The 25,732-nt window shown below is 40.4% G+C and overlaps 1 protein-coding gene across 1 annotated transcript in view; it reads left to right on the top strand.

The window, feature by feature from the left end:
* Positions 1 to 25,732, top strand: part of zmat4a (zinc finger, matrin-type 4a) — a 182,543-nt gene that overhangs the window by 82,932 nt on the left and 73,879 nt on the right. The gene's annotated exons all lie outside the window — the stretch shown is intronic.

Consider the following 25,732-nt stretch of genomic DNA (forward strand, 5'->3'; position numbering starts at 1 on the left):
ATGCCCTGTGGTTAAGGTCTGGTTAGGTTTAGGCACAAAAACCACTTGGTTAGGGTCTGGAAAAGATCATGGTGTGGGTTAAAATGAAAAAGAAAGTGACAAACACATAAGCCGTGAGCCTGCTCCGCCTCAAGCCGGTCGCGGTGCACCATATGCCTGCCGCGAGCCGTTCAGCACCGCGGACAGTCGGACTAATGGGATGTTGAACCAATGGGCCACCGCGGACAGTCGGACTAATGGGATGTTGAACCAATGGGCTGTCGAACCAATGACATGGACCCCACCAGAGGAAACTGTTGGCACTACATTTTTGCAAACCACAAATATGTTACATTTGGATGTTTCAATTGTATCATATATATTAACATTTCTAAAGTGACGCAGTATATGAGCTGAGCCATCAGGAGGTGAAGGGGATGGTGGATAGTGTGACGCCTAGGTGAGACACCTGCCAAACTGCAGACCACTGTTAGAGTCCAACAAACAAAAACAGATTGTTTTTACATTTAGACATTGAAGTGTTTTCAGGTGCTTTTTAGCCACCAAATGTGCAGGATTTTTAGCGACCTGTCACTTTGTTTCCAATAGGGTTGTCACGATACTAAAATTTCAAACTCGATATCGATACCCAGGAAAATATTCAATACTCGATACCATTTTCGATACAGCAGCAAAAAATTAAGAGGCATGTCATTTTGTGATGCTATTTTACATAAAACTATGCATTTTGATGGTATTTTTGACTATCATTCCCATATTTGTGAAAAAAGAACAATCTCTTCTTCCACTTCCACATTCCTCCCTGACAAACTTGAAGAGGATCCTAGACCTGGCTCTGTAGAGTGTACGTTATAGGGCTGACCCAAAAACTTCGAAGCTTCGAAGCTTCGTTCGATGGCACGGGATTCGATTGTGAAAAAAAAATAAAAAATGAATATTCGGCCTTTTTTTTTTCTCCCGTTTTTTTGGGGGGACCTTGAACGCAACAGCATCTCTGAAAAGGAAATAGAAAGCCCGACGTGCAATGAGTGGAGACCTATTATCCTGCTTGAACACAGACAACTACATTTTTTCAACAATGTGACTTAAAATAATGATACAATAGATTTTATTGATGTAAAATAACATGCTGATGGTAACATTTTCCACCGGTCTGCTGCGCTCTGAGTCTGCTGTCAGTGACACATGCTGCTCTGAGTTGCGCATCTGTCTGCTTGCGCTGCAGTGCCCGCCGAGGGTTTTAATTTTTAGTGTTAAATCAAAAGTTAAACACTACTTATCAGCAACCAGAAGTGTTTTTTCATTTGTGAATATTTTTATCTTAATTCTAGGGTTGCAAGAAACTACCTTTTCGCCATGATTTGTAAGTTATTAACTTTTTTGGACTTTTTTTTTCGCTCAGCAAAAAATAAAAATAAAAGTTGTTTGCTTGCTCATCCCTAGTCTCGCCACCAGACAATCAGAGATCTCCAGCTTCTTTTAGTCTGGGGACACTCCTTTCTAAAGTGTGTTTAACACACCGGCGAAAACGGCCGGCAACAAAGCTTGAGCCATTTTGTACCGCTGCACGTGTTTCTAGTCGGACTATGTTTACGAGCACAAGAGTTCAGCGAGCCACCGAAGGACCACCCTGCAGATTTACTATTGGTTCTGCAAGGTAGGGAGTTTTTTAAACTCTGAAATTGTATCCGCCCATCTGAACACAAAATCAGGGAGAAAGTCATCAGTCTTTAGTTAAGCAAAGCATCTAGACTTGTGAGTCTAGCTCATCCCTGCCTGGTCTATAAGCTGCTTATAGACCAGGGACAAAGTTAATATTCCATAACTTTCCATCACATGAACCACTAACAAACCCACCTTGCTTTTTGAAATACTGGGTGACATAATGTCGACCCTTTGCTTCTTTCTCCTCTCTTAGCTTCCTTTCTTTCCGTTTTTGGTTACCTGATTTTTGAGGCATATTGCCGTCTCTGCCTCCTTAATGTTTCCAAAACAAATAAAGTTATTGTTACCAGTACATTGTAAATAAAATATATTTGTGATTATAAGTTAGTTAATAACTTAGTGTCATATTATGTTTTGTCAGTATTATAATTTTATTAGGGGCCTCTCTGGGCTCCTCTTAATCATGGGCCCCTAGAATCCTTCTCCGTTTTCCCCCCTATTCGGCGCCCCAGGTCACAGTGATAGGGACATATCCATTCCAAGTTCCTCTCAAGTGAAGCTTAAGGTTGTGGTGGTGTGATGGAGGAAGTGTTGAGAGTTTGGAGTGAAGAGACTCTGGTTTCTGCTGTGATTACTGGGAGTTTGCCAGGTATCAGTCTGGAAATCTGGGCTTGTGATACAGATAAGGACATGCATTGCTTACTCTCACTGCTTCAGCTCAGCATCCAGTCTTGCTGTTCTGTTTCTCTGTACATTTCCCCCCTAAGCCATCACTCTATACCCTGCCTCTCTTTTTTTTGTTCCTCATCTCCTCGTCTGCCCTCTGTTTCCCCCGTCATACGCCTCTGCACAGCTGTTTTTTTCACCATTCCCTTTCAGCTTGCCTCGCAGTTTCCTTTTATTTCCTCTTCTCTTGGTTCCTTTCTTTCTAATTTCCTATTCTTTCCTTTTCGCCCATATCCTCTTCTTTCCCGTCTTTTTCTTTCCATTACTTTCCTTTTCTTCCTTCCGCTTTTCTGTCATTCCACTTTTCTGTCCTATCCTTTTATTTCCTTTTCTTTGCTCTACTTTTATCTTTTCTATTTTTGTCCTTTCCTTTCCTTTTTCACTTTCTTATCTAAGTTCCTTTCCTTTCCCCTGCTTTCCTTTCTTTTCCTTTCTAATACCTTTCTATCGCTTCCTTTACTATGCAATCTCATCCTATCCTTTTATTTCCTCAACTGTAATTTCCCTCTCCTCTTTTGTCTCTCGCTTGTCATCCATTTCCATTATTTGTCTCTCCCTTTGTATTGTTTTCCCCCTCCCTTCCTTTTTTCTTTCATCCACTCTCTTCTCATCTTGGTCTTACTCTTCTCTGCTTTCCATTTCTAATCCTGTTCGTTGTCTGCCCTCTCCTAACCTTTCCTCTCTTTTTTATGTTTTTTTCTCATCCTCCCTGCCTGCAGCCTGCATTACCTTCTCTTATTTCCATTCATTTTCCAACCTTTCCAATCCTTTCTTTCTGTTATCTTTGTCTTCCCTCCGCCAGTTCTTCTCTCACATCTCACCTTATTTTCCCTTTTCCCCTTTAGTCTTCCTCACCGTCCTGTATGTTTCCAACCTTTTCTCTTCCCTGTTCTACTTCCCTCTCCTCCTTTTCCTTCCTCATATTTTTACAAAAAATCTTTTTTGCGACTGTCTCTTTGGTTTGATTTTTCTGCAACCTCTGAGACACAGGAGTCTTACGTATACTCTATCTCCTGCCAGCACTCAGATGCTTTTATCACTCGTGCTGAAACCATGTGGGATCAGAGCTATGAGATTCAGATAGTGGAACATGGATGTCTCCTTGTCTCCTTCCTGTCAGGCAACACATACAACATACTGTTTGATACATATTGTCATACTGTACTCTACTCTTGCAACATAGGATTTTTTGATGAATTATATTAATAATATTGAATAGGCAACAAAAATAATGCTGATGTGAAAAGAATCCTCGACACATGTAACCAACCTCAAATGTTGGTGGAGGCATTTTTTTTTTTTTTTTGGACCAGGCTTATATTTGAAATAGGCCATTTATACCTTAATTGCCATGTTCTCTTGTCAATGCAAACATAACCACAGACCAATAAAAATAATGGACATAGCCACTGTAGGGTCACCCATGTGTTTGTAGACTCCCATATTAAAGCCCATGCAGATCTAAGCATTTTGGCTGTCGCTGTCTTGAATTCAGCGCCAGAAGTGACCATATTTGGTCAAGAGGGTGTAGCTGTGGATAGGGATGTCCCGATCCAGCTTTTTCACTTCCGATCCGATACTGATATTACAGCCTTGAGTTTTGGCCAATACCGATACCAAGCGCGTATTATACATATTCACTTATTTTGTTGTCAGTCATGTTAGAAAAGGTTTGATGAAGCGATATTACTCTAACAAGAACAACTACTTAATCGGGTTAGTTAGAATGATCCACAGCAGTTGGTATGAGAAACTGACCTGTTTATTGTTAACAGGGTTAAATAAACAAACTTTAAACTTGAACATTAACATTAAATAAAAAATATAGCTGGTTTCCTTTGGCTGCTTTGGCCCCTAAATAAATAGAAAATAAATCAACACAAGAAATCTTTAAAATGTCTAACACTGAAATTAGAATAGCAGCAAGACTCCACACACTTGTGCTTTGGCCCCCTAATAAATAAAAAATAGATTAACACCACAAAACATTGTTGAAATTTAACAAACAATGCAGCCTTTCCTTTTCACTTATTTTAGTAGTGTCAGTGCCAGCCTGGTGCTGCTGTTTCCTGTGTGTCTGCATGCTGGCCTGGTGGATTGATAGTAAGTGCTGGAGCGGATCACTGGAATGGACTGCTTGAATTGCGGAGCACTGGGCTGGCCCAATAACCTGGATCGGACTCCATGAAAAACTGGATCGGAGTTCTTGGATCGGCATTTTTCCATGCAGTCCGATCCGATGCCGATGCACGTTTTTTGCTAATATCAGCGGCTGATGGACATCCCTAGCTGTGGAGAAGTGAGGGGTGGATTTGACTGTAGACTGTACCGATGCCTTACATACTGCCTGTCGCTCAAAGCATCCACGCCCTTGAATATGTGTAACTTTAAGCCTTACAGTTGTAGCGCTGAAATGGGTGAGTTGGAAAAATTCGTCATACAGTTGCCATGAACGAGGAAATAAGCTATAGGAACCAAAACCATTTTTTTTGTAACAGGCGGTAAACATGTTTATTTCTACTGCAAAGTTGGGCATGTTTATATGGGGGTCTGTTGGGATTGACTCACTTTTGGAGCCAGCCTCAAGTGGCCATTTAAGGAACTGCAGTTTTTGGTAGTTCCACTTTTGCTGATTGTGTAGCTAGCAAGTGTGTAGCCAAGTAGGGATGCCACTGTCTAAGAATTTTCTTAGTCATCCAATAGTCGTCATTTAATGCCATTAGTCGACTAGTCACCCCCATGTTGAAGATATTAATTTGATTATTAAACTATATATTTTGGGCGGGGCATTATATTATATATTTTCCTGACTGAACCCAACCCGAGTCCGAGACATATATAACCGAGCCCGGCCCGAACCCGACAGACTTTCTGATTTTTAAGTCCGAACCCGACCCGAGCCCGACGCAGTTTGTTACCTGACATAGTTATTGTTATTGACAGTGTGTAAATGACCATCAAAAGGCTGCTGTTAGGCACAGGCAAACACGCCGCAGTGACTGGAGCAGAGAATATGATGTTAAATGTAGCAATTCGATGTGTGAACAGTTTAGGCTGTTTGTCAGTGATAAAATGCCACGACTCCTCAAGACCCCAAATTGTTCAAGTGTCTTGCTTGCCATCTGCTGATTCAAGTGAAGCAGGTAAGCCCCAAAGTTAGTGAGCGAAGGTAGTCTCACATTGGAACCTGATCTGACTTACTTAAGGTGTGAGTGTTAAGGTGGACCAGCTATTCTCAATATAGTTACAATCTCAGCAGCTCCTGAACAGATAATACAGAAATGTCTAACTGCTGAGATCTGCTGAGGTAGGAAGAAAATTATTGATCACAACTCTGAATGTACTTTGCTGTTATTCATACTGTAACATTGTTGAGTGTTTAATTATTGTAGTCGGGTTAGGTTTTATTGTGAATTTGTTATGTGAATTGTTAATAATGTTTTGTATTCAGTGACATTTTTAAAGTAAACCTTAAAAAAGTTAAGAGGAAATGTATTGTTCAGTTTCAAGTTCAGATTTGCCTTTGCAGTAAAAAAGTTTTTTAAAGTTGTTGTACATTGTTTTGTGCTTTGTTTTAAAGAAAAGTAGTGGTTTAGGCACCATTTAAGTACCTATGCTCTTTTAAAAGTATTGTTTGTGGTGCCCATAGAAAGAGTAGCACACCAAAACAAAAAGCCATAACTAAATTTCAGGGACCGGATTATGCTATAGGCTAGTTGACGTATTGTTGCGATGATGTTCAGCTCCACAGACAGCATACAAGCACATTGTCAAGTCGCACCAGTTTAGTTAATCAGTGTTGTTAGTTAAGCATACATGTGCACACTCATAATATCATTGCTGCCAGTTAAGTCACTTAAGTAAGTGTTGCAGCATCATGGAACATTAAACTCCACAGTAAATGTTGATAGTAAAAAATACTCATGCAGAATCATTTAGAACTTGGCAAAGTGCCTGAGGTAGAGGCGGTTGTAGGTAGTATTTCTTCCTCTGTGGGCCATACTGTTACTCCAACTGCTCTCAGTATCAAAGCTGTTTGTATTTGTGTATGGCTGTCAGGTAGAATGTATGTCTGCTTTGTACTGGTTGTGTTAACAGGGACCGCAGGGAAATTGGTTTCTACATGAATACAGCTGTTTTCCCAGAATCACTGTCTATACTGCAGCATCACTGAGCAGGGGGGTTAACAGGGAAAGGGCTCTAGTCGAATGTTTCATGCTAGTTCATGTGAGGTGACCTTGATGGCTTGTGTCATCTAAAGGCCTTGGTGTGGGGGAGGGTTGAGCTCAGTGTTTCTGTACGGGTCTGTGATGTAAAGGTCTAGGAGCTGCTTTTATCTTTTCAGAGCTATATTAAGCTCTGGAAGAATATGACGGCAACATAAAGCATGAAGCATAAAACATAAAGCAACAAAAAAAAATACATTCAAGTGTTTGACAGATAGGATGATAAATTAATACAAATGAATCTGACTTCGTCTTTTCACAACTCATTGTGAGCTGTTTGGAAGTAAAATCCCAATGCGTTATGTTACTGATCGCTGTTGTTGCATTTGGTGGAGAAAAAAGTGTCTCCACTCAGCTACCTCATTTAGGATTCTACAGCTTGAGGGTAGAAGCTCTTCCTGAGCTTCTCTGTGTTGGGCTGGTGTATCCGGTACCTTCTTCCTGACCACAGCAGGCAGAAAAGGCCATTTTGCAGGTGGTTGGGATCTTTAATGATGCTGTCAGCCTTATTCTTGTGGTGCCTAGTGTAAATAGGTAGGGTAGGCAGGGTAGAGCAGCGCCTAATGTATGTTCAGCAGAACAAACCACTCTTTGCAGGGCCTTGCGATCCAGTTTGGTAGTTTCCATTCCAGGCAGTTATTATAACCATCATGACACTCTTGATGGTGCAGTAGAAATTCCTTAGTATTTGAGGGGATACCCAACATTTTCTTAGGCATCTGAGGTGATAATGTTTCTGCCTTGCCTTTCTCAGTACGGAGTCAGTGTGCAGCGCCAAGGTCAGGTCTTTAGTGATGTGGAAACCAGGGTACTTGAAGCTGTCCACCCTATCCTCTAAGGACTCTTTGATATTAAGGGGGGGCGTAGTCGCTTCCCTTTTTCTTCTCAAAGTTCACTATCATCTCCACAGGAGTAGGTTGTTGTCCTGATTACAATGGATCAGGCCCTCTACTTCTTTCAGGTATTTGTGATAGACTGTATGTAAGAAGTGGACGTAGCTACCATGCCATCACAAATCTGAGAGCCCAAGGACACTGCCTTGGTGACTTGTCAATCACAAGGTAGCCATTCCCTAAAGCATACCCTGCTTTATTGTCCATTGTACACTAAATAGGACCATTATAATTAGGGTGGAAGAGGTGTGTCTGCCCACTCTCACCACCTGGGGTCTCCCAATCAGGAAGTCAAGGATCCACATGTACAGTGGGATATTTAATCCCAGCTCCTCAAGCTTTGTGACCGGCCTGGGGGGAACTATGGTATTAAACACTGAACTGTTGAAAAGGTCATAGGTGCACTCATCCATTAACCTCTTTTTTAGCTGTATGTTTTCAGGTTGTCCATCAGTCTGTCCATCCCATTCTTGTGAATACCATATTTCAAGAATGCCTTAAAAAAATGTCTTCAAATTTCCACTTGGACTCAGTATGAACTGGTTTGATTTTGTAGTCAAAGGTCAAAGTCATTGTGACCTCACCAAACACTTTTTTGCATTAAGGCAAGAATTCATACACTAATTATGTCAAAATCTAACACAAATGTCTAATCGGATAAAATGATGAAGGAATAACACTTTATATTCCAGGTCAAAAGCTCTTGTAATCTGTCAGAGTTCTTAAACCTTCCCACATACCTCTGGGATGGCCTTCCTGGAATTTTAGTTCCACTTCCTTTACGTAGTCCCTTTTGCCTCCTTTACTGCTCCTCTTACATTGTAGGCTCTGCTTACATACGGCGTACTCAGTAGCATATATTTACTTCGAATTTTATGGGATAGGGGGTTGACTCTTCAAAAATATAGAAAATTACCAAATGTATTCATTAAAAAATGTAAGCATTAAATTGCTAACACAATTGCTAACTATGGAACTTCTGCTTCCTTCTATTACTTGAGAAGCTCATAACCAAACATAGTTGCTGTGGTTTTGTAGATAGGGTAAAAAACATGCATTGAGACAAAGCTCGGAATTCAACAGCCCACTTATTTGAATTTTTCCTCATTCCATACTCTTAACATGCTTTTTTTCTTATCAGTGTAAATCTTCTCAGTCGCTTATAACAGTGATGAGTTGTGGTATCACATTGTAACACTAGCATACATTGTAAAGACCTGACCGTGATCTACTCTGAGCTTCCTGTTGTTCTTGTTACCAAATTGTTCTTGACAGATAAATGAAATTGTAAAGGAAAACACAACTAATAGGATTAAATCGATGACCATAAAGTCTGCAAGCCCATTCAATAAATCAGCCTGTATTGAATTTGCCTCAGGGTGTGTTTTGTCCCAGAGGTTAGGTTAAAAGCTCAGCGAACATATCCCAGGATATAATTTGCCATAGCTAGAGACAACAAAGTCAGGCCTATCTTAATATTGCCATGAACTGAGGGATTAGTTTGTGTATCCAGGGAGCCACGCATATTAAAACTACAATAAAGTGAACCTCATTAAATATAAAAGCCTTGTGCCTAACTTAAATTCAGTGCAAATGCTGCAACTTCATGTTTTTTCTTCAGGCTGTTTTTACATTTTGTTAAGTTCTATCCTGAAAAACAACCCTCAAGATTACTTCTGTGACTGCAGTGGTAAACAGTAACATGTCTTTATTAGGCATCCATCAAACCCAACTTCAGCCACAGTGCTTTCCATGTGACACCCATTGTTGACTGTGAATGTATTGCTTGTAACAAGATGCTATCCACCAGGACAGCAACCACCAAATCTGCCCATTGAGACACTCTCTCACTCTGCGTTTAACAGTTCAACTTCTGACTTCAGCTCGCTAATAGGCAGATGGTCCTCTGTAGGATGGGGACAGGAGAAATCTCTGAGTTGTATAGCTCAATGCAGATCAAGAGTGGGAGCCAAGGGAGGGATTCGTAGCTGATAGAACAGCTCTTCGAGCCTCACTGCTATTCAAATTAAATCAATCTTGGGGTTAATATCTGTTCCAGGAGAGACAGACTGCTTCTGTTTTATTGGGATGGAGGGGAATGAGGGTGTGTGTGGGGGTTGTGTGTTGGGTTTTACTATCCTTCGCTTTTTCTGCTGCATTGGCCCAGCTTCCCTCTGAGAGTTCGCTGTCTGCAGCCTCTCGATCTGTTGTGTGTCATCTAATTTATTTGGATCATGTAGATGAGTTCAGTTTTACACCCAATAGAGGGGGGCACTGAGCAGTCCAGTGAGTGGGTAAATCAGTTATAAATGCAACATCTATAGTGGATTTTAATTACTGTATTTAGCACTTCTTTGTACAGAAATTGGGTCAGTCATGGAGGGATTTATTTGTATCGTCAGTGGCACAGCCTAAAAAAATGTCTGTTAGTCAGTTTGTCAGCTGCTATGACATTTGCATTGTATGGAGTCATGAAGTGGGAAAAGTTTCAAGCATTCACAGTTTCAGAACTAAATGTGCTGTTCATTTTCTGTATTGTCAGTGAGAATGACTGGTAGTTGCTATAGTTACTTTTAAGGCTTGGATGGACATGAAAGCCTCTGGACTGAATCATTAGCACAAAAGACGAAGGTGTTAAAAAAATCTCTGGTTCTGCTCAAAGGTACACCAGGATACCATATATGTGAAATTTGTTTTTTTCAGCTGTGAACTATATTGCGTACCATAACCAAAAAAGTAGTATGACACATTTACATTTTTAGCCATGGTTGCTCAATCAGATTGGTCCATATTGAAATTTATCAACAACTATTTGATAGACTTCAGTGACATTTTTTACAGATATTCATGGTCTCCAGAGGATGAATCAGACTTTCTGATCCCTTGACCCTTTATCGAACACTACTAGCAGGCTCACATGTATGGTTTGGGGTAAATAATCCCAACAACCATTGGATGGTTTGGCATGGAATTTTGTACAAACATTTATGTCCACCTCAGAATAAATTGTGATTCATTTAAGGTTTTGTTTAAAAAGGTGTTTAAAAATCTGTGACATTGTCACAATGTAAAGTCTATGGGCCTAGCAGAAACTTGGAAGCGGGGCCAGCGGGCAAAAAACTACCGCGCATATTCAGTGGGCGGCATACCGTGGAAGTAAAGCCAGAAGCCAGAAAACTTTTTTGGCATATGTGCCAGGTGAGCAACTCCATCAGAAATAAATAGGCTCCATCTTGAGGTGTGGTATCTAGGCATTATTAAAATCTATGCATTCCCAACAGCCTTAGCTGTACTTTGTATTTATTGCTAATGAGAACATATTAGCATGCTAACATGCAAAACAATGGTTGTGAAAGGGGGAAAAATTATAACTGCTTTACATCAGAATGTTAACATTGTCATTGTGAGCATGTTAGCAATTAGCTCAAAGCATGGCTGTGCCTACATACAATTTCACAGAGCAACATTGCCACAGACTCTTAACATTCAGTGACAGTTTATTGGGGTAATGTGGTGGCCTGTGGCTTAGAGTGCTGACCATGAAATGCTGTGTCCCCAGTTCACTTTTGTCTGGGTACCTTTGCCTTTACCTTTCTCCCAACCTTTTCTGTTGGAGGTGAGGAGTGGATTCAAGTTACATGACTTGGAGTCGAGTCACAAATTTAACGACTTTAGACTCGACTTGGCAAATTAAAGACTACTTGTAACTTGACGTAAACTATAACACCACTGACTCATGATTTCACTCATACTTGAGCGTTTTGACTTGAGAATTACTTGATACCTTCCCCCAAGCCCAAAGATTAAAAAGTATGTATTAAAAAAGTGTGCCATAAATCAATTTATTTTCCTTCATTTCCTCAATCAACAAACATTAACGCTATTTCAGTTCTGCAGATGATCCACTTTGTTTGAAACAATTAGGTCGCATCAAGTTGCAGGAGAGAACCACGAAGAATTAACATTACGTTACGTTAAAAATGATACTAACTATAATAGGTCTATATAATAGTTGAATCTGATTTGACAGATTTTTCCTTTAGCCGACTAATCGTTGAATCATGTTGTTTTCCCCCTCATTGATTAATGAGCTCATTTGCGTCACTTTCCGCTCCAGAGAAAAGAGCTGAAACCCCCAAATAAACAAATGTAATTCTTCAGTTGGCATAATAAGATAATAATAATAAAAGTAAAAGGGTTATCATTTTATCTTTATCTTTATTCCTTCCACTTCATCAAGGTATGATGCTCTAGATGAGCGCAGATGCGCTGCAGCCTCATCAATGTCTTTAGCAGGAGTCATTTCTGACTCGTCAGAGCTTGCCATTTCATTCACAAATAAACATCCAAAAACATCATCAAAAGGTTTAGAAACAGTTTTCCTTCTTTCTGACTTCAAGTTACTTCATCAATCAACTCACGTTCATACAAGGTCATCCACATGGACTGTGCGTCACCGCTCGTTCATACAAGGTCATCCACATGGACTGTGCGTCACCGCTCTCAATTGTTTAGCCACGTCGGACAAAAAGTAGCCAAATAAAAAATCAGAGTCTATCAAGAAAACAATCAGCGGTGAAATTCGTTTCAAGACACTTCAGGTAAACGAATAATCCTTAAAAAAAAGTTTGATTTGAGAGCACACACCTCCTCCAAAGTGTTTGTTTATGTGCTCCGCCACCGTAAATCACCGTAGGCCTCGATGCTGCTCTGATGGTCCTGCAGCGCACTCACTCAACTCAGCTTATTTGGATCGAGCAACTGGGGGATTTATTCATGCGTAGTAATGATTATGCCTACTGATTAAACGCACGCGTCATTTTCAATTTTTTATTAACAGAAATTAGGCTGATGTTTGTATCAAAATAGGCTATATATCATGAATTACTAGAAAACAAATACATTCTATGTCAAATCAAGATGTTCAGCAGCAGTGAGCACCCCCTATATTCAGAATGGTACGGTCTTGTTTCATAACCACATTTTGCAACGATTCGATGGTGCGACTGGCAGTCAAATCACACTTGACCCCGAATCATCGACTATTCGGGGTCACCCCTAAACTATAATTTTGCGTACGTACAAGAACTATGTTGTAGTCAACAAAAAATGTACTGCAGTTTGCAAAATGTACAGATCAAAACTTACAGATGGAGATGCAACAACTTCTAACTTTGACATTTGAAGTTGCAGAAAGAAGGGTTAGTCAAGGCTGATATTAATTACCAGTAACTAACAATATTACTCTGTCGTTAAAATGGAATTACACTTTGTGTAGAGCGCATTATGACTTCTTTGGGACTCAAAACTCAAAGTTAAGGACTTAGGGCTTGTCTTTCTTGACTTGGGACTTGAGTCCAAAGACTTTAGACTCACTTATGACCTACAAAAAAACAACTTTCCACCTCTGCAGCTAACTAATTAAGGCAAAAAATGCCTTGAAATTATCCTTTTCTTTCTACAGTGTCTGCACAACGTAATTACCTTATGATTACAGTAGGGAAATTTTGTGGTTACTGTGACACTGAGCTAGACAGCAGCTCCACAACACAAGGGCCACAGACTGTGAACAACAACCCACATTAGCTTTCCTGCTAAAGTCTCCTTATCTATCTTACAAGCATGAATACACATCTTGCTCTGCACCTTAGCTTGTTGAACCAGCGACCAAACAAGCTTTCACTGGGGAAAAGTTCACTGCTAACATCAGTTAGCTAATTAGCTGCTCAGCTGCAGCACATTAGACACCATGTAAACATATCTGCAAGTGTCACTTGGGTCTGGTTAGATGCTGCCATAGTCCTTACTCTTTAGTGCTACTAACAACACACTGTCTGCCCATAATATGTAGGGTACAGCACAAGTTTGTTTACTTTGTCTCTTATTCCCTATGCTGAAAGCTGGCACTCTTTGTCTTCCTTTTAGTAATACAAACTTTTTAACAATACATTAAAAGACATTATGTTGACTACAGAAGGGATGACTAAATGTGTGATCAAAGGAGGCCCAGCCTCACACATTGTTTCATCATTGTTTTTTCAAATGTCACAGTAAATCTATGTTGGGTCTACAGGCTGACCTTAGGCTCTTGGTAAAAGGGCACATTGCCTTGATGGGAGATGGCTCCACTTAAACTACACAGATGTGATGCGACCAGGCTGTGCTTATAAGGTGGCACTGTCTAAAAATACACTCAGCAGCACTGCCTCCAGAGACTCAGGGAGTGTGTGCGGCCTGGCATGGCCCAGCGTCTGGACCTGGTTGAGCTGATGGCATCTGACAACTGTACACGCTGCTGGTCATGCTAGTTGCTGTGATAACCTGCTCTCATGTGGGGAAAGAGTGTCAGTCTAGTAGCATGTTCTCAGGGTTTTTAGGCCTAATATTGTAAAATAACATGTTTTGGATTACGTTCTCTGGTTTCGGCTGACTCTTTGACCAATCGGGATCGGTTTTGCCAAAGATGATTCTGGTTCTCTTGTGTTATCGTCAGATATGCACAAGCTGCAAAACAGAATTAAATTCAGATGATATTTTGTAAAAGAAATGGAAGCTGGGAGACAACCGATGAATAAACATAAACCAGTATGGAGGCCTGCAGTTGTGTCAGTTGGAGACCTGTTCAGTGTCTGGTTTTCACTCAACTGAGCAACTCTAATGTGTTATTGCAGTTCATTCAGTCTGATGTTCAAATGTTTAGACAGCAGCTGAATTTCCATCTAAGCAGTGTTATGCAAATTATGAAATATCAGATTTGGATAGCTGTATGGGAATTGCACGTTCAGCTAAATGTCTTCAGTATGCAAAAAAGTTTGAACAATTGCTTGAGGCAGAAAGGCTTTTTGTCGATAACAGTGCTGCAAAAACATTTGTGACTCTGTATATTAAAGAGTACATGTATTGAAATGATGAGTGCATTAAATGAATTGATTAGGTGTTGGACAGGAAAATGATGACAGATTTTATAATGTAAGTCATTTGCTGATTACAGCCTCTTAGATTACTGCTTTTCTCCATGTAATATCAAAGTAAACTGAACTCCTTTGATTTTCTCCTTCGAGGACATCATGTTGGGATTTTGAAATGTGATCAAGGAATGTTGCAATTATCATTTATAATTATCTTTTACATTGTGTTTACAATCATTTTAACATAAAAAAGTGACCTATAGATAGTAGATTAATGACTTTTACATACCATTTTTCGGAAGTGTTGTACCTACTCTATGCAACAAATCTCTGTACTTCAGTTCTTATTTCCAGCTTTTCAGGCTTATTTTGTGGCTGAATATAATTTGTAGCTTCTTAAAATATGAATGATGGTAGTGATGGTGAGATAATGGCTACAGTGATGAAACAGCGAAAAACATAAAGACGAGCATCAGATGGACTGTATTCATAACAATATAACAGTAATAATAATAACAATAATAACCAAATGAAACACGTTTGAACAAGCTGCAGGGGTAATGTAACAGACTGAAACACAGTTCGGCTTCTTTGTCTTTTTTGTTATCACGCAAAGAACTTATTTTCTCTCTGTCTGTCTGCCTGTGTGTTTGTATGTATGTGTGCAGGTGTGCCTGCAAGTGTAGACCTGACATTAGGCTATTACCAAAATAACATAGAAAAGAAACTAGACCAGATTGCAAAAGCCATATTTTGGGCTCATTTGGAAGCTGACGGCTGGCTTCCAGTCTAAAGTTGAACCCAGTGGCTTTGCAGAGCTGTGCTTGCTCCGCCTGTGCTTGCTTCCTGGCTTCAGGGCGCTTTAATGCACTTCTGCCTCCTGTATAATCTGTGCGTTCTCACCTAGATGCACTCTCAGGTGGTGACATTTAGCAACAAGGGATTTAACGTGAATTAGTACTCGGTAGTACCGAGGTATAAGGGTACCATTTGGTAGGTATCCTTAAAGTACTGAGTTTCGTACTTAATCAAAAACCCTGGAGGTGACTGTTGGATGACACCAACAAAGTTAAATACAGGAACAGACATAGGCTTATCTCGCAGGTAGGACTCTGCTTTGACATCATATTCATTCCTCGTTTTATCTTTATAAATATGCTTCTAACAACCTCACCTCACAGTATGATGTCCTAGTAGGTGCACACAATCGCTTGGGGGCTGCCTATTAAAGCAAAGATTCTAAACTCCTGAGCATCCACCAAAGTGATGCAAATGCTTGCTTCCAATCAACTTGAAATAAAGAAATAAACTTGAAATTCAGTTGGAAGTTGAATGTAAACCAGGAGAGCTTGCTGTTTGATGAAATCCCCCTTGCAGAGATGCAGCATGAGGCAACACTGTTAATCAAGAAAACAGCACTCCACTTTTACATATTCGCTGCCAGTACCCATCACAACTTGCTTCTGAACACGGGGAACATGTTTTTATTTGTCTCAGTATGCTGTATGAAAACTTTGCTGAAGACACCCATTAAAACTGCAGGCAGTGTGCTTAGATGGTACCTAAGAGGCTTTGCAGTGCCTTATCCCCGGGGTTCTGCCCACATCACATCTGTGCCTGGAGATGGTAGTCATCACATTACAACAGCACAGGAGGAGACTTCATTCTCCCACACCGTTACATAAGTAGCAGCTAATGATGGCTAACATGGTATTGATTGCTTTAGCATGTCTCAGGGCAGGTTAGACTTCCTCTACACGCCTGTTCATGCATACCACTTTTGGCAAATAAGCTCTTTGATTACTGAACTGTTATGCTATGGGTGTAGGCAATACATATGCTTCCCCCTGTTTAAATTTCATTCTGATGTACTGTATTACCAAGGCATTTGCAACATCCACCGAAAATGTTACTTATGCTTGAACTGTAGCATGGATCATAATGTGAAGAAGAATACTCTTGAGAGAAATGTTTCTGATTCAAATCCTCACAGCAGCTGAGAAAGGAAAAGTAAAAACATACTCTACCTCTAGAATTGGTGTCAAGATGCCCTTGAACAAAGCATTTAAACCCAGAACTGCTCCCAAGGAGCTGCACTGTTTCCAATAGTAGAAAGCTATTGTTATGCTCAGGAAGTGTTACCCTTTGATCCCTTTCTCAAGATTAGAGTCTACAGCCATGCTAGCTCCTCTGTTAGGATGCACTTAGGCACAACTGTGTTGTAAGCTCATGTACTGATGTCAGTGATAATGCTAACATGTTGATGTTTAGTAGGTAATGTTTGCTGTGCTGTGATCGTAGGGTTGCCATCTGTCCTGTGTAAGACGGGACCGGGCTAAAATAAAAAGTAAAACGTATTGTCCCTTACTGAATCAATACCGGATGCAATTATTGCCTATATTATGTCCCTGAATACGTCTAGCTCAAGTCTATTTGTGAAGAGAAAGAGGCTGTCCAAATACAGACTTGGATGGCAGACCATGAGTAGGTCAGTTCTGTCAGTGGGAATGAGTACAAGGAAAACTGTACAGTTTGCCATATTTTTATTTTTTTGTCACCCATGGTGGACTCTGCGACCTGAAGGAACACGGGACTGCCATTTTTGAGCAGTGCAGGGGCAGAGGACGCACAGTGGAATTGTTTAAATCATGATACCCCAGACTTCTCTTTTGATGGAGTTGGAGTGTGTGTACTGTTGGTATTAGCTTGTACCCCATCCTTCATGAAAGGTGTTTGACTGATTGCTAAAATTAAATTGATTTCATACATAAAGCCTCTATAAGCCTATAGATATGTATAATTTCACATTGATAGACAATCTGCCAAAGGCCAGGCTACCTCATTCTTTACAAGAGGTTTTGGACTGAGGGTGAAAAACAGACTTTTTGTAATGTTATTCCCAATCTCATGTATTTTGACAGAGCAAACATTTTGCCCTTGTCTATGACTGGATGTTTTAATCCTTGATATAATGAATGCAAATTTCCTTTATGTCCATGTTGAGAGTAGCAGAAGACAGTGAAATTGATGCATAGAAACCACATTTGGTGCATAACAATTCCCCAGAATACAAGGAAAATATAAAAGAGGGAAAGGACATGATGTCAGTGATGGGCTTGAGTTGAGTTCGGATACCAATGTCAAGGAATACGAACATGCATGATTAGATAAAAAATGTCAGATAGCATCACATAATCTGAGTTTTTAAGTTGGTGGACAGATTTTTCAGTCAAAGGTGATGATGGTTTATAAGTGAGATCTGCTGTGCCTGCCCCGCTAACTTAAGTAGAACTGGCACCAAAGTCTGACTCCAATTTAAAATTCGAACATTGTCACTGACATCATGTCCTTTCCTTCTTTCATAGTTTCCTTGCCAGAATGCAGGAAATGAAGTGTCTGGGGGAGGACGCCCCAACCCCTTGCTTGATTTGTGGGGTAGGCATGGGGCAGCTGGCAAGGTGTCCCTTATTTATTTACCCTGAAAGCGGCAACCCTATGTCTTAGCCATTTTAGTTTAGCCTGTTAGCATGCTAAAAATAGAGGGAGATAAACCTTATTTATCCCTGAAGACAATTCAATTTTCTCACTCTGTTGACATTAACACACAGGCCCGTAAAACACACATATATACAAACAGGACCTATACATGCATTAAATGGAGGGATGTCAGATGGAGCTGCCCATGGACTGGCGCCTGTGCAGTTTGGGGTTCGGTGCCTTACTAAAGGGCACCTCAGCAGTGCCCAGGAGGCAAACTTGCACCTCTCCAGCTACCAGTCCATGATCCTTTGGTTCCCAACCCAAGTCTGGACAGAGCTCCTGCCACTCCTAGCTTATTAGCTGTAATTTGATCATGAACCAAAATATTTGACGGATTAGAATTACAACCTGATGATGGTGCTATATGTATGCAGTATTTAACAAGATAAGTGAAAACTTTGACCGGCTTGCGGTGCTACAGGAAAAGTCAGGTGATCACCAAAGTCATTACGTCTTATCCTCTTGGGATCATGAATATCTGTTCCAGATTTCATGGCTGTCTATCCAATTGTTGCTGAGATATTTTAGTATGGGCTACAGTGGTACACCAACCACTGCAAAAGGATTCACTGGCAGATTGAACTTCGCTAAAGTGGCTAAAGTGAACATCTCCGGGATTATACGTAAACCCTTATTAATTTTATGCTTAAACGTTGCCATATGGAAGGACAATTACAGGACTTCTGCCCCATAACTCTTGAGGGATCCATGATTTCTAAACCAATCTCTGATCAGTGACTGATTTCCCAAATATAACATGTCTTTGCATCATATGCTGCACTTCCTAATCAATACACAGTTTAGTACTTTGTCAAGCAGAAGTAATATTCATTACAAATGTTCATTTGTGCAGAATTGCGCAGTTGGTTGGCTGGTATGGGAGTTTGCCTGTCAGCTTATTCAACTGCCAGTTTCCATTAAATCAGGCCTGCAGCATGGCCACTGGATACTTGCAGAGAGACGGAGCAGTCGCACTGGAGATGGCACAGGTGTCCCGTGCTGCCTTGACTGAACAAGAAGTGACTGCAGTCTTATGCTTCGTTGCCTCAACCCCTCCTTGAGCAATATCCAACAGATTGCACACTTGGTGCGCACACACTTATAGCAAGCAAACACATTTCTTATAGCATGTATGCACACTCAATCTGTAGAATGGCCAGAGAACACCAGGGATGGGAAAAAAAGGCCTCTGGAGGTTAAGGTTCACTGTGGGATCGCATGCAAAAAACTAGAACTCTGCTCTGCTGTAGGAGTTGCAGCTGAAATGCATGCTGGGAGTTTCATTTTATGTCATGAGAAAATATCTAGTGATGTATCTGCAAAAAAATACAAAAAATAATTAGAGTTATTACTCTTCGAATACAGTACATAAATAGAATGTGTAATAACAAAAACATAATACATTAGTCAGGTCTACAGATGGCTGTATCATGCAGAGTGTGTCCAGCCAAGCAGTCTATTACTCACACATACACATGATGTATATGCAGCATGTGTGTATTTGCATATTGCATTACTATTTGTTCAACTCAGCTCAACAGCAGATGGAGGTACCACGTGCAAAACATACTGCACTGTCTGCCTCATGTATCTGTGTTTCTAAGCTTTATGACTTTCATGCCAGGTTGCTCCAAACAGTTTAAAAAAAACAAAAACAAAGATATGCAGCTGTATAGCTGTTATTTGTAATGCTTATAGAAAACTCTCTACAAATGAAGATTATTTGGGCATATGGCATTAGCTCTATCTTCCAATGGCCAGGACACACATTATGATTGTTGAGCCAACTCTAAATATGATTTGGTTGTGCATACTATTTTGAACAAAGTATGTTGCGGTCTAGATCAGGTGGTGTTGGCAGTCTGTAGCTTAATCTATACAGTGAGTGGTTCTGAAGGACTGCCGTCATGCACCTTTTGATCCAGCTATCACTTTCATGACAATTATTTAAAACTATTAACATTTGAGTGCGAGGAGTATTAGTACTAGTATTTAGAACTAGCACTTTATGATAAGATAAAACTTGTGATACAAAGTAGGAAGAGTGCAAATACAAAGACTGCATATACAGAATGTCTAGGAGCCCGTTTTCACTTGGTGTTAACATGCATCTTGGATGATCCGATCACTTGTATTTACAGCGGTAAATACAAGTGCATGTTAGCAAGACGCATCGTGATCCAATCACTCAAGCCACATGCAAGGTGGTCTGGGATGCATTTGACCATATATATTGTTGTGTGAAAGCTAAAGGAATTACCCAGGAATGAGTGCGGAAAATGAGTTAGCATTTTAGCACTTCCAGTTCCATCGTCTTGAAGTCTAGGTTGAAGTGGGTTTTTTGGCTGGGTTTTTGTTAGACGCCTAGACTAATAGACTTTCAAGTTTTGTTCTACATCATAAAATATCAGAAAATACCCCACTAGGGAATGTTTGGAATTGACATTTGGACACGCAACCATGTTGTAGTTTGTTTATAGACTAACATTAGCTTTTTACCTCTGGCGATTGTATTTAGGCTTCGAAAACCATAAAAGTTCTTTCATTTGTGAAGATCATCTTGCTGAACAAAATGTGTATCATAAACGTCTGTTTGCCACAGAGCTTATTTTCTGCAATGAGCCAAAATCCAACGGAAAAATCTAATACGAAACCAGAGGGATACTAACTTCCACGTCGGCCTACAGTAAATTGTTTCCTGGGGCACTGTATATTTCCTGACTAGGTCAACATCATCAATGCATAATGTGGTGGTTGTTTTGGTGACTGCATGATAACGCTCTGAAACGTACCCATTTTGTGATTAGTTAGACAAAGTCTTGTGTGACTGTCCATTGCTTTGCCCTGTGGGGAGAGACGTGTTGAGGTTCACTCTCCCTCAGCTCTCTTTGTTGCAGTCAAGTGGCAAACTCCGGGCTGAACAAAGAAGCCAACATGCAAGTACAAAAACCTGCAGTTCCTTGAATGGCCACTTGAGGTTGGCTCCAAGAGCAAGTCAATCCCCAGTCCCCAAATTAAAATGCCCAACTTTACAGCAGAAAGAAACATGTTTACAGTCTGGTACAAAAATATTTTAGTCTCTACAGCTAATTTACCCGTTCATCATAGCTGTATGGGGAGTGAAAAAAATTAAGATTGTGGCAGCTTTGAGTGACAGTGTATGTCGTCTGTTGATAAGTTTCTATGATGATGACAACACTGGTTAGGTAATGTAACCATGGTTTACTTCCCAGGTTCACAGAGTATAGCCATAGTGTGGCCTAGCTGTTGCTTTTATAGAGTGTTTCCAATTCAAAAAAGTTAATTGTGACATTTACCTCATCTAAAAATGTCTTGGTCAGTGTTTGATTTTACTATAAGACCCTCTACGAAGTCAGATGTTCAGTTGTTCTGATGAGTACATTTTGTTTTAATGGTTTTAAGCCTGGTTTTCACTTGCGAAAATTAGAATCAACATTAGCATTATCACAATTTACCATGCTGTAGCTGTAAATGCACTTAACGTTTGGGTTATCTCAACTTTGTCATCCAAATATGGTCACTTCTGGTTTCAAAAAATCCAATATAGCAATGGCCAGAAGGCTTCAAAACAGGAGTCCAGAAACCAGTGGGTGACGTCGTGGTGGCTACATTCATTATCGTAAGGTCTGTTTTATGCACATCTCCTCACTCACCATCTGATCGAAATTTTGTGTTTCCCCTTTGCCACGTGGATGACAGTATGCTATAGACTAGCAATGCAATTCGTTTGGTGAAAGTTTTTTTTCCTGAATGTGAGAATTTGTGTTCTTGAAGGATTTCAGCAGTTGTAATCATGACCTATCAATCGCTCAGTGGTTTGTCGCTGTATTTAATCAGCAGTACAGTTTGTGTTGGCTGCCAGTACTATGGCATTTCTGTGTGTTTATGGAAACGGTTGTTAGGGGTGTGCAGTTTTAGGGTTTCCAGTTTTACAGGTTTCAATAACTTTGAAGATCTGTGCCCAGCTTGACCATGTATCAGCAGCAAAGGTCTCCAGTCATGATCTTATGTAAGAAGAGGTTGTTCTAAAAGATAACATTAACAAAGGTCCAACACAGCCAACAAGACTTGTTAAGACTAGGTCTTTACGAAGATACTGAAAAGGTCTGAAGTCAGACTTCCACTATCCTGCAGCATGTCAGCCTTTCGAGTGCTCATAGGTTAGAGTAAGCTCTAGGCTCTTACAGTCCTCCTAAATTCGATGTGTTTTTGTTAAAATATGCTTTCATGTAGCATTTTTAGCCACTTGGAAACAACACTCTAAATCACATCTGTACTGTGTGACAAATCAAAAAAGAACAGTGAGATATCACTTTAAGGCTTAGCAATAACACATAAATGCACACAGACTATAGTACACAAAGCTGAATAAACATGAAGGCACCTCAGAGTGTTAGATATTATATCAAGTGTTTCCAGAGAACTAACATGTCAATCTTCTCTGTTTGAAAAATGAACTGAGAGGATGATACCCCCTAACTGTATTTTGCAGCTCCCTTTTGTGCGGAACCTGGACTCCACGCCTTCATTTCTCTTCCAAATATGCTTCACATTGTAAATGTCTTCTTGGCTTCCTTTGCAAAGGGGATGAATTTAAATTGCTGCTCTGTGAAGGAGGTGGGCCATTATTCCCAGTAAAGGGTTGTGATTTAGCTAAAACCCTCACCTCACACAGAGTAGAGCCAAACGGAGTGAAGGCAGGAGCCCACAGATACAGTACAGATGTGAAGGTAATGAACCAGCTGTAAAAGGAACCTTTGAAATGGAGTTAAACAATGGCTAGAGATATAAAGACATTTCCAGCTATGGGAAGATGTAAGAGATCTGAAAACGCTGTTTCCCCTTGATTACTGTAGACTGGAGCTGCATGCGATCCCCACCCCACATGGGAGTCTCATTTTTCCTGCGTAAGTTTGACTCATCAGAGTAATCTTAACATTCCGCTAGGGGTTGGGGATATGGCTCTAAAATATCATCACAATATTTCAGGGTATTTTTGCGATAGCAATATTCCTAAGGATATGACAAATTAGTAAAGAAAAAGAACATAGAATTGCAACAAAATAAGTGATATCGTTTTACATGTCAACCTAACAGCCTGCCTTCAAATATTCCGTAAAAACTAAACAAAAATGATCTCTCATTTCTTTAGTTTGTAAACAACAGGAAGTCAGAGTGAGATTCAGATTCTGTATACAATATTAAACACAAAATAAAATCTACCACAAATTACACATTTAAACTGTTGCCAAAAACAAACAATGTATCCCAGGATCTATACATAAAAATCAACAGGTGTTTTCCTGTTGAGTTGTGTTTTTTTTTTCCTTTATGCTCTGCCATTTCTCCTTCTAGTCATCACGCTGTAACCTCACGTAGGTTTGCATTACCAAAGGTTTATGACAAAATCACTTGACGTCACCAACTCCAGTGTGCGCACAGCATGAGGGGAGAGATAGGGGCGCTGTCCTGCTGCCGGAGGAGCCACTGAATGAGTTCTCTCTGTGCAGTAAAAGAGTCAGCAATGTCCGAGGCTGTTCTCAAAACATTCAGTATGCCCCGGTCTAATGACCCCACAGTTTATTCCACACTACTGAAGCTGCTCCTCTTTTTGGAACTACCGTGGAGTCGGTAATACTTTCGCTTTCAGCCATGCTTGTTGTTGCCATGGGTAACAGTATGATGTCAATACATTAACTAGTTGAAATATCGCAAGTATCATGATACAAAGTTTTCACATCATATTGAAAATTATACCAGTATACATGACTTCAACGGGACTACAACAAACTACAACGGGTCGCGCGCCGGTGACGTCATAGGTGATAGAACCATGGAATTTTGACTGGCGGTAGAGCTCTTCACACACATAAAGTGTAAATAAAAACAAATCAGTTGAGTCTTTCCCCTTCGGATGAAATGGCCAGTCAGGCTACATGCTACGGAGAGAGTTTAAGAGGTCCTGATCGCCTTCGGTACGATGAGAAAGTGAAAATGATAGGAGGTGTGTGCCTTTTCAGCTGCCAGCCTCTGTGTGGACGAATGACGCTGTCAGTTCATTCATTCAATTCATGGCCTGTCGATTGATTACTTAACAGTCATTAGAATTAACTTCTTGGCTTTGAACATCTCATGTTATTGTTGAGATCAACTGACTTTAGCTAGCTAGCTAATGTTAGACAACTAACCTGTGATGAAGTGCCTGCCACAGACGTAACTTTAGGTGGAGTGACTGGCTGGATCCCACAGCTTTCCGTCTTTACCCTGTTGTTTGATGGCTGTGAGCCACAGATTTCTTCTTTCCCCATTCTTCACTCTGTCCGGGAGCAAAGAAAATCAAAACTTTCACCCAAAAGGGGGTGTGGCCGTTGTAACGGCAATGAGTGACGTTGCGTTGAAGTCATGTATTGTGGTGAATGAGATGATATGGCACACCCCTATATTCCACATTCAGTGACTTTCACAGTGGGCCTTTTCAAGAGAATAGGATGGGATGAACGGCTAAAGAAGAAGGTTTGGGACATGTTCAAATCTGAAATCAGCTCAAAACTAGAAAATTGCACTCAGTGGAGTGCAGATCTCCAACTGGCGGCTGCCCAAGCTGATCAAAGCAATGGTAGACAATTCATGTAATTCCAGCAGATGCGCCGCAGCATGTTTCAGAAGGTAATGAAAATACATGCCTTGTCTATTTTTGACGGAGTTGCAGCGCATTGCACAGAGCAGATCAATTTTCCTACTAACAGGCACTGTATGTCACAATACAGATAACATTTGATGAGGATGAAGATATTTTAATAATTAAAACACAGCCACAAATATAAAAAAACAACAAAATTAGACAAAAAACACCCTTTAACTATGTAGCCTACTTACATATGGTGAAAGAACAAATATTTAGAAAAAATGAATAAATCAACAAAGTCTGCTACAAAATTAAGCAGGCAAAATGATCTGCTTCTGAAATGCTCCTGATGTGGTATGATGCCGTGTGGTGGATGGAACAAAACTAAGTTGCAGCTGTACGTGTTGGAATTGGACCAAACTCCTCAGCCATGTCAAAGGCCAACATTTGGCTCGCAGCAGACAAGAAGGCTTGCTGTTTTTAGCTGAAATAGTTTTTGGAGTACTTGCAGCTACAACCTGCTAGGTAAGAGAAGTGAGGAGTCAGAAAATATTTTTTCAACATTTGTGAATCACAGCAACCATGAGAGATCCTTGATCATATAGTCATAACTGTGCACAAAAAAACATTAGGCTGATTGGTGCAGTAGTTTGTGAGCTTAGCTGTGGACAGAAGGATACGCACACTCATGCATGTACGCACACATGTACACACATATGACCAAGTGCATGATCCACTCCAAGTTCATACCTGGCAGAGATATATATGGATCCAAAACCCCCCCCCCCCCCAAAAACAGCAAATTCTTCTAAAAGTTGAATTCCACATTCCACCAATACTTATTAGCCATACAAGGCACGTTGCTCAATTTTGTAACCCGCTCACAGTAACGGTTTGAAAAGTGTTTGGACTCCTCTGAGCACTTCTAGCAGGCTGGGTGGTCTGTGATGTTTTCCACTGAGGGATTCCAAAAGAACCTGTGTTGCTCAATACAAAGTCTTGGGCTTGACAGGGGCGGCTGGCCAGTAGAGGGCGATAGGGCGCCGCCCCTCCTTGAGCCACAAAAGAAAAGATGATAATAAATGTATGATTATCATCATCATTATTGTCATATATACACACAATATA

The sequence above is a fragment of the Epinephelus moara genome, chromosome 8 (assembly GCF_006386435.1).
Source record: "Epinephelus moara isolate mb chromosome 8, YSFRI_EMoa_1.0, whole genome shotgun sequence".
In the NCBI taxonomy this organism is placed as follows: domain Eukaryota; kingdom Metazoa; phylum Chordata; class Actinopteri; order Perciformes; family Serranidae; genus Epinephelus; species Epinephelus moara.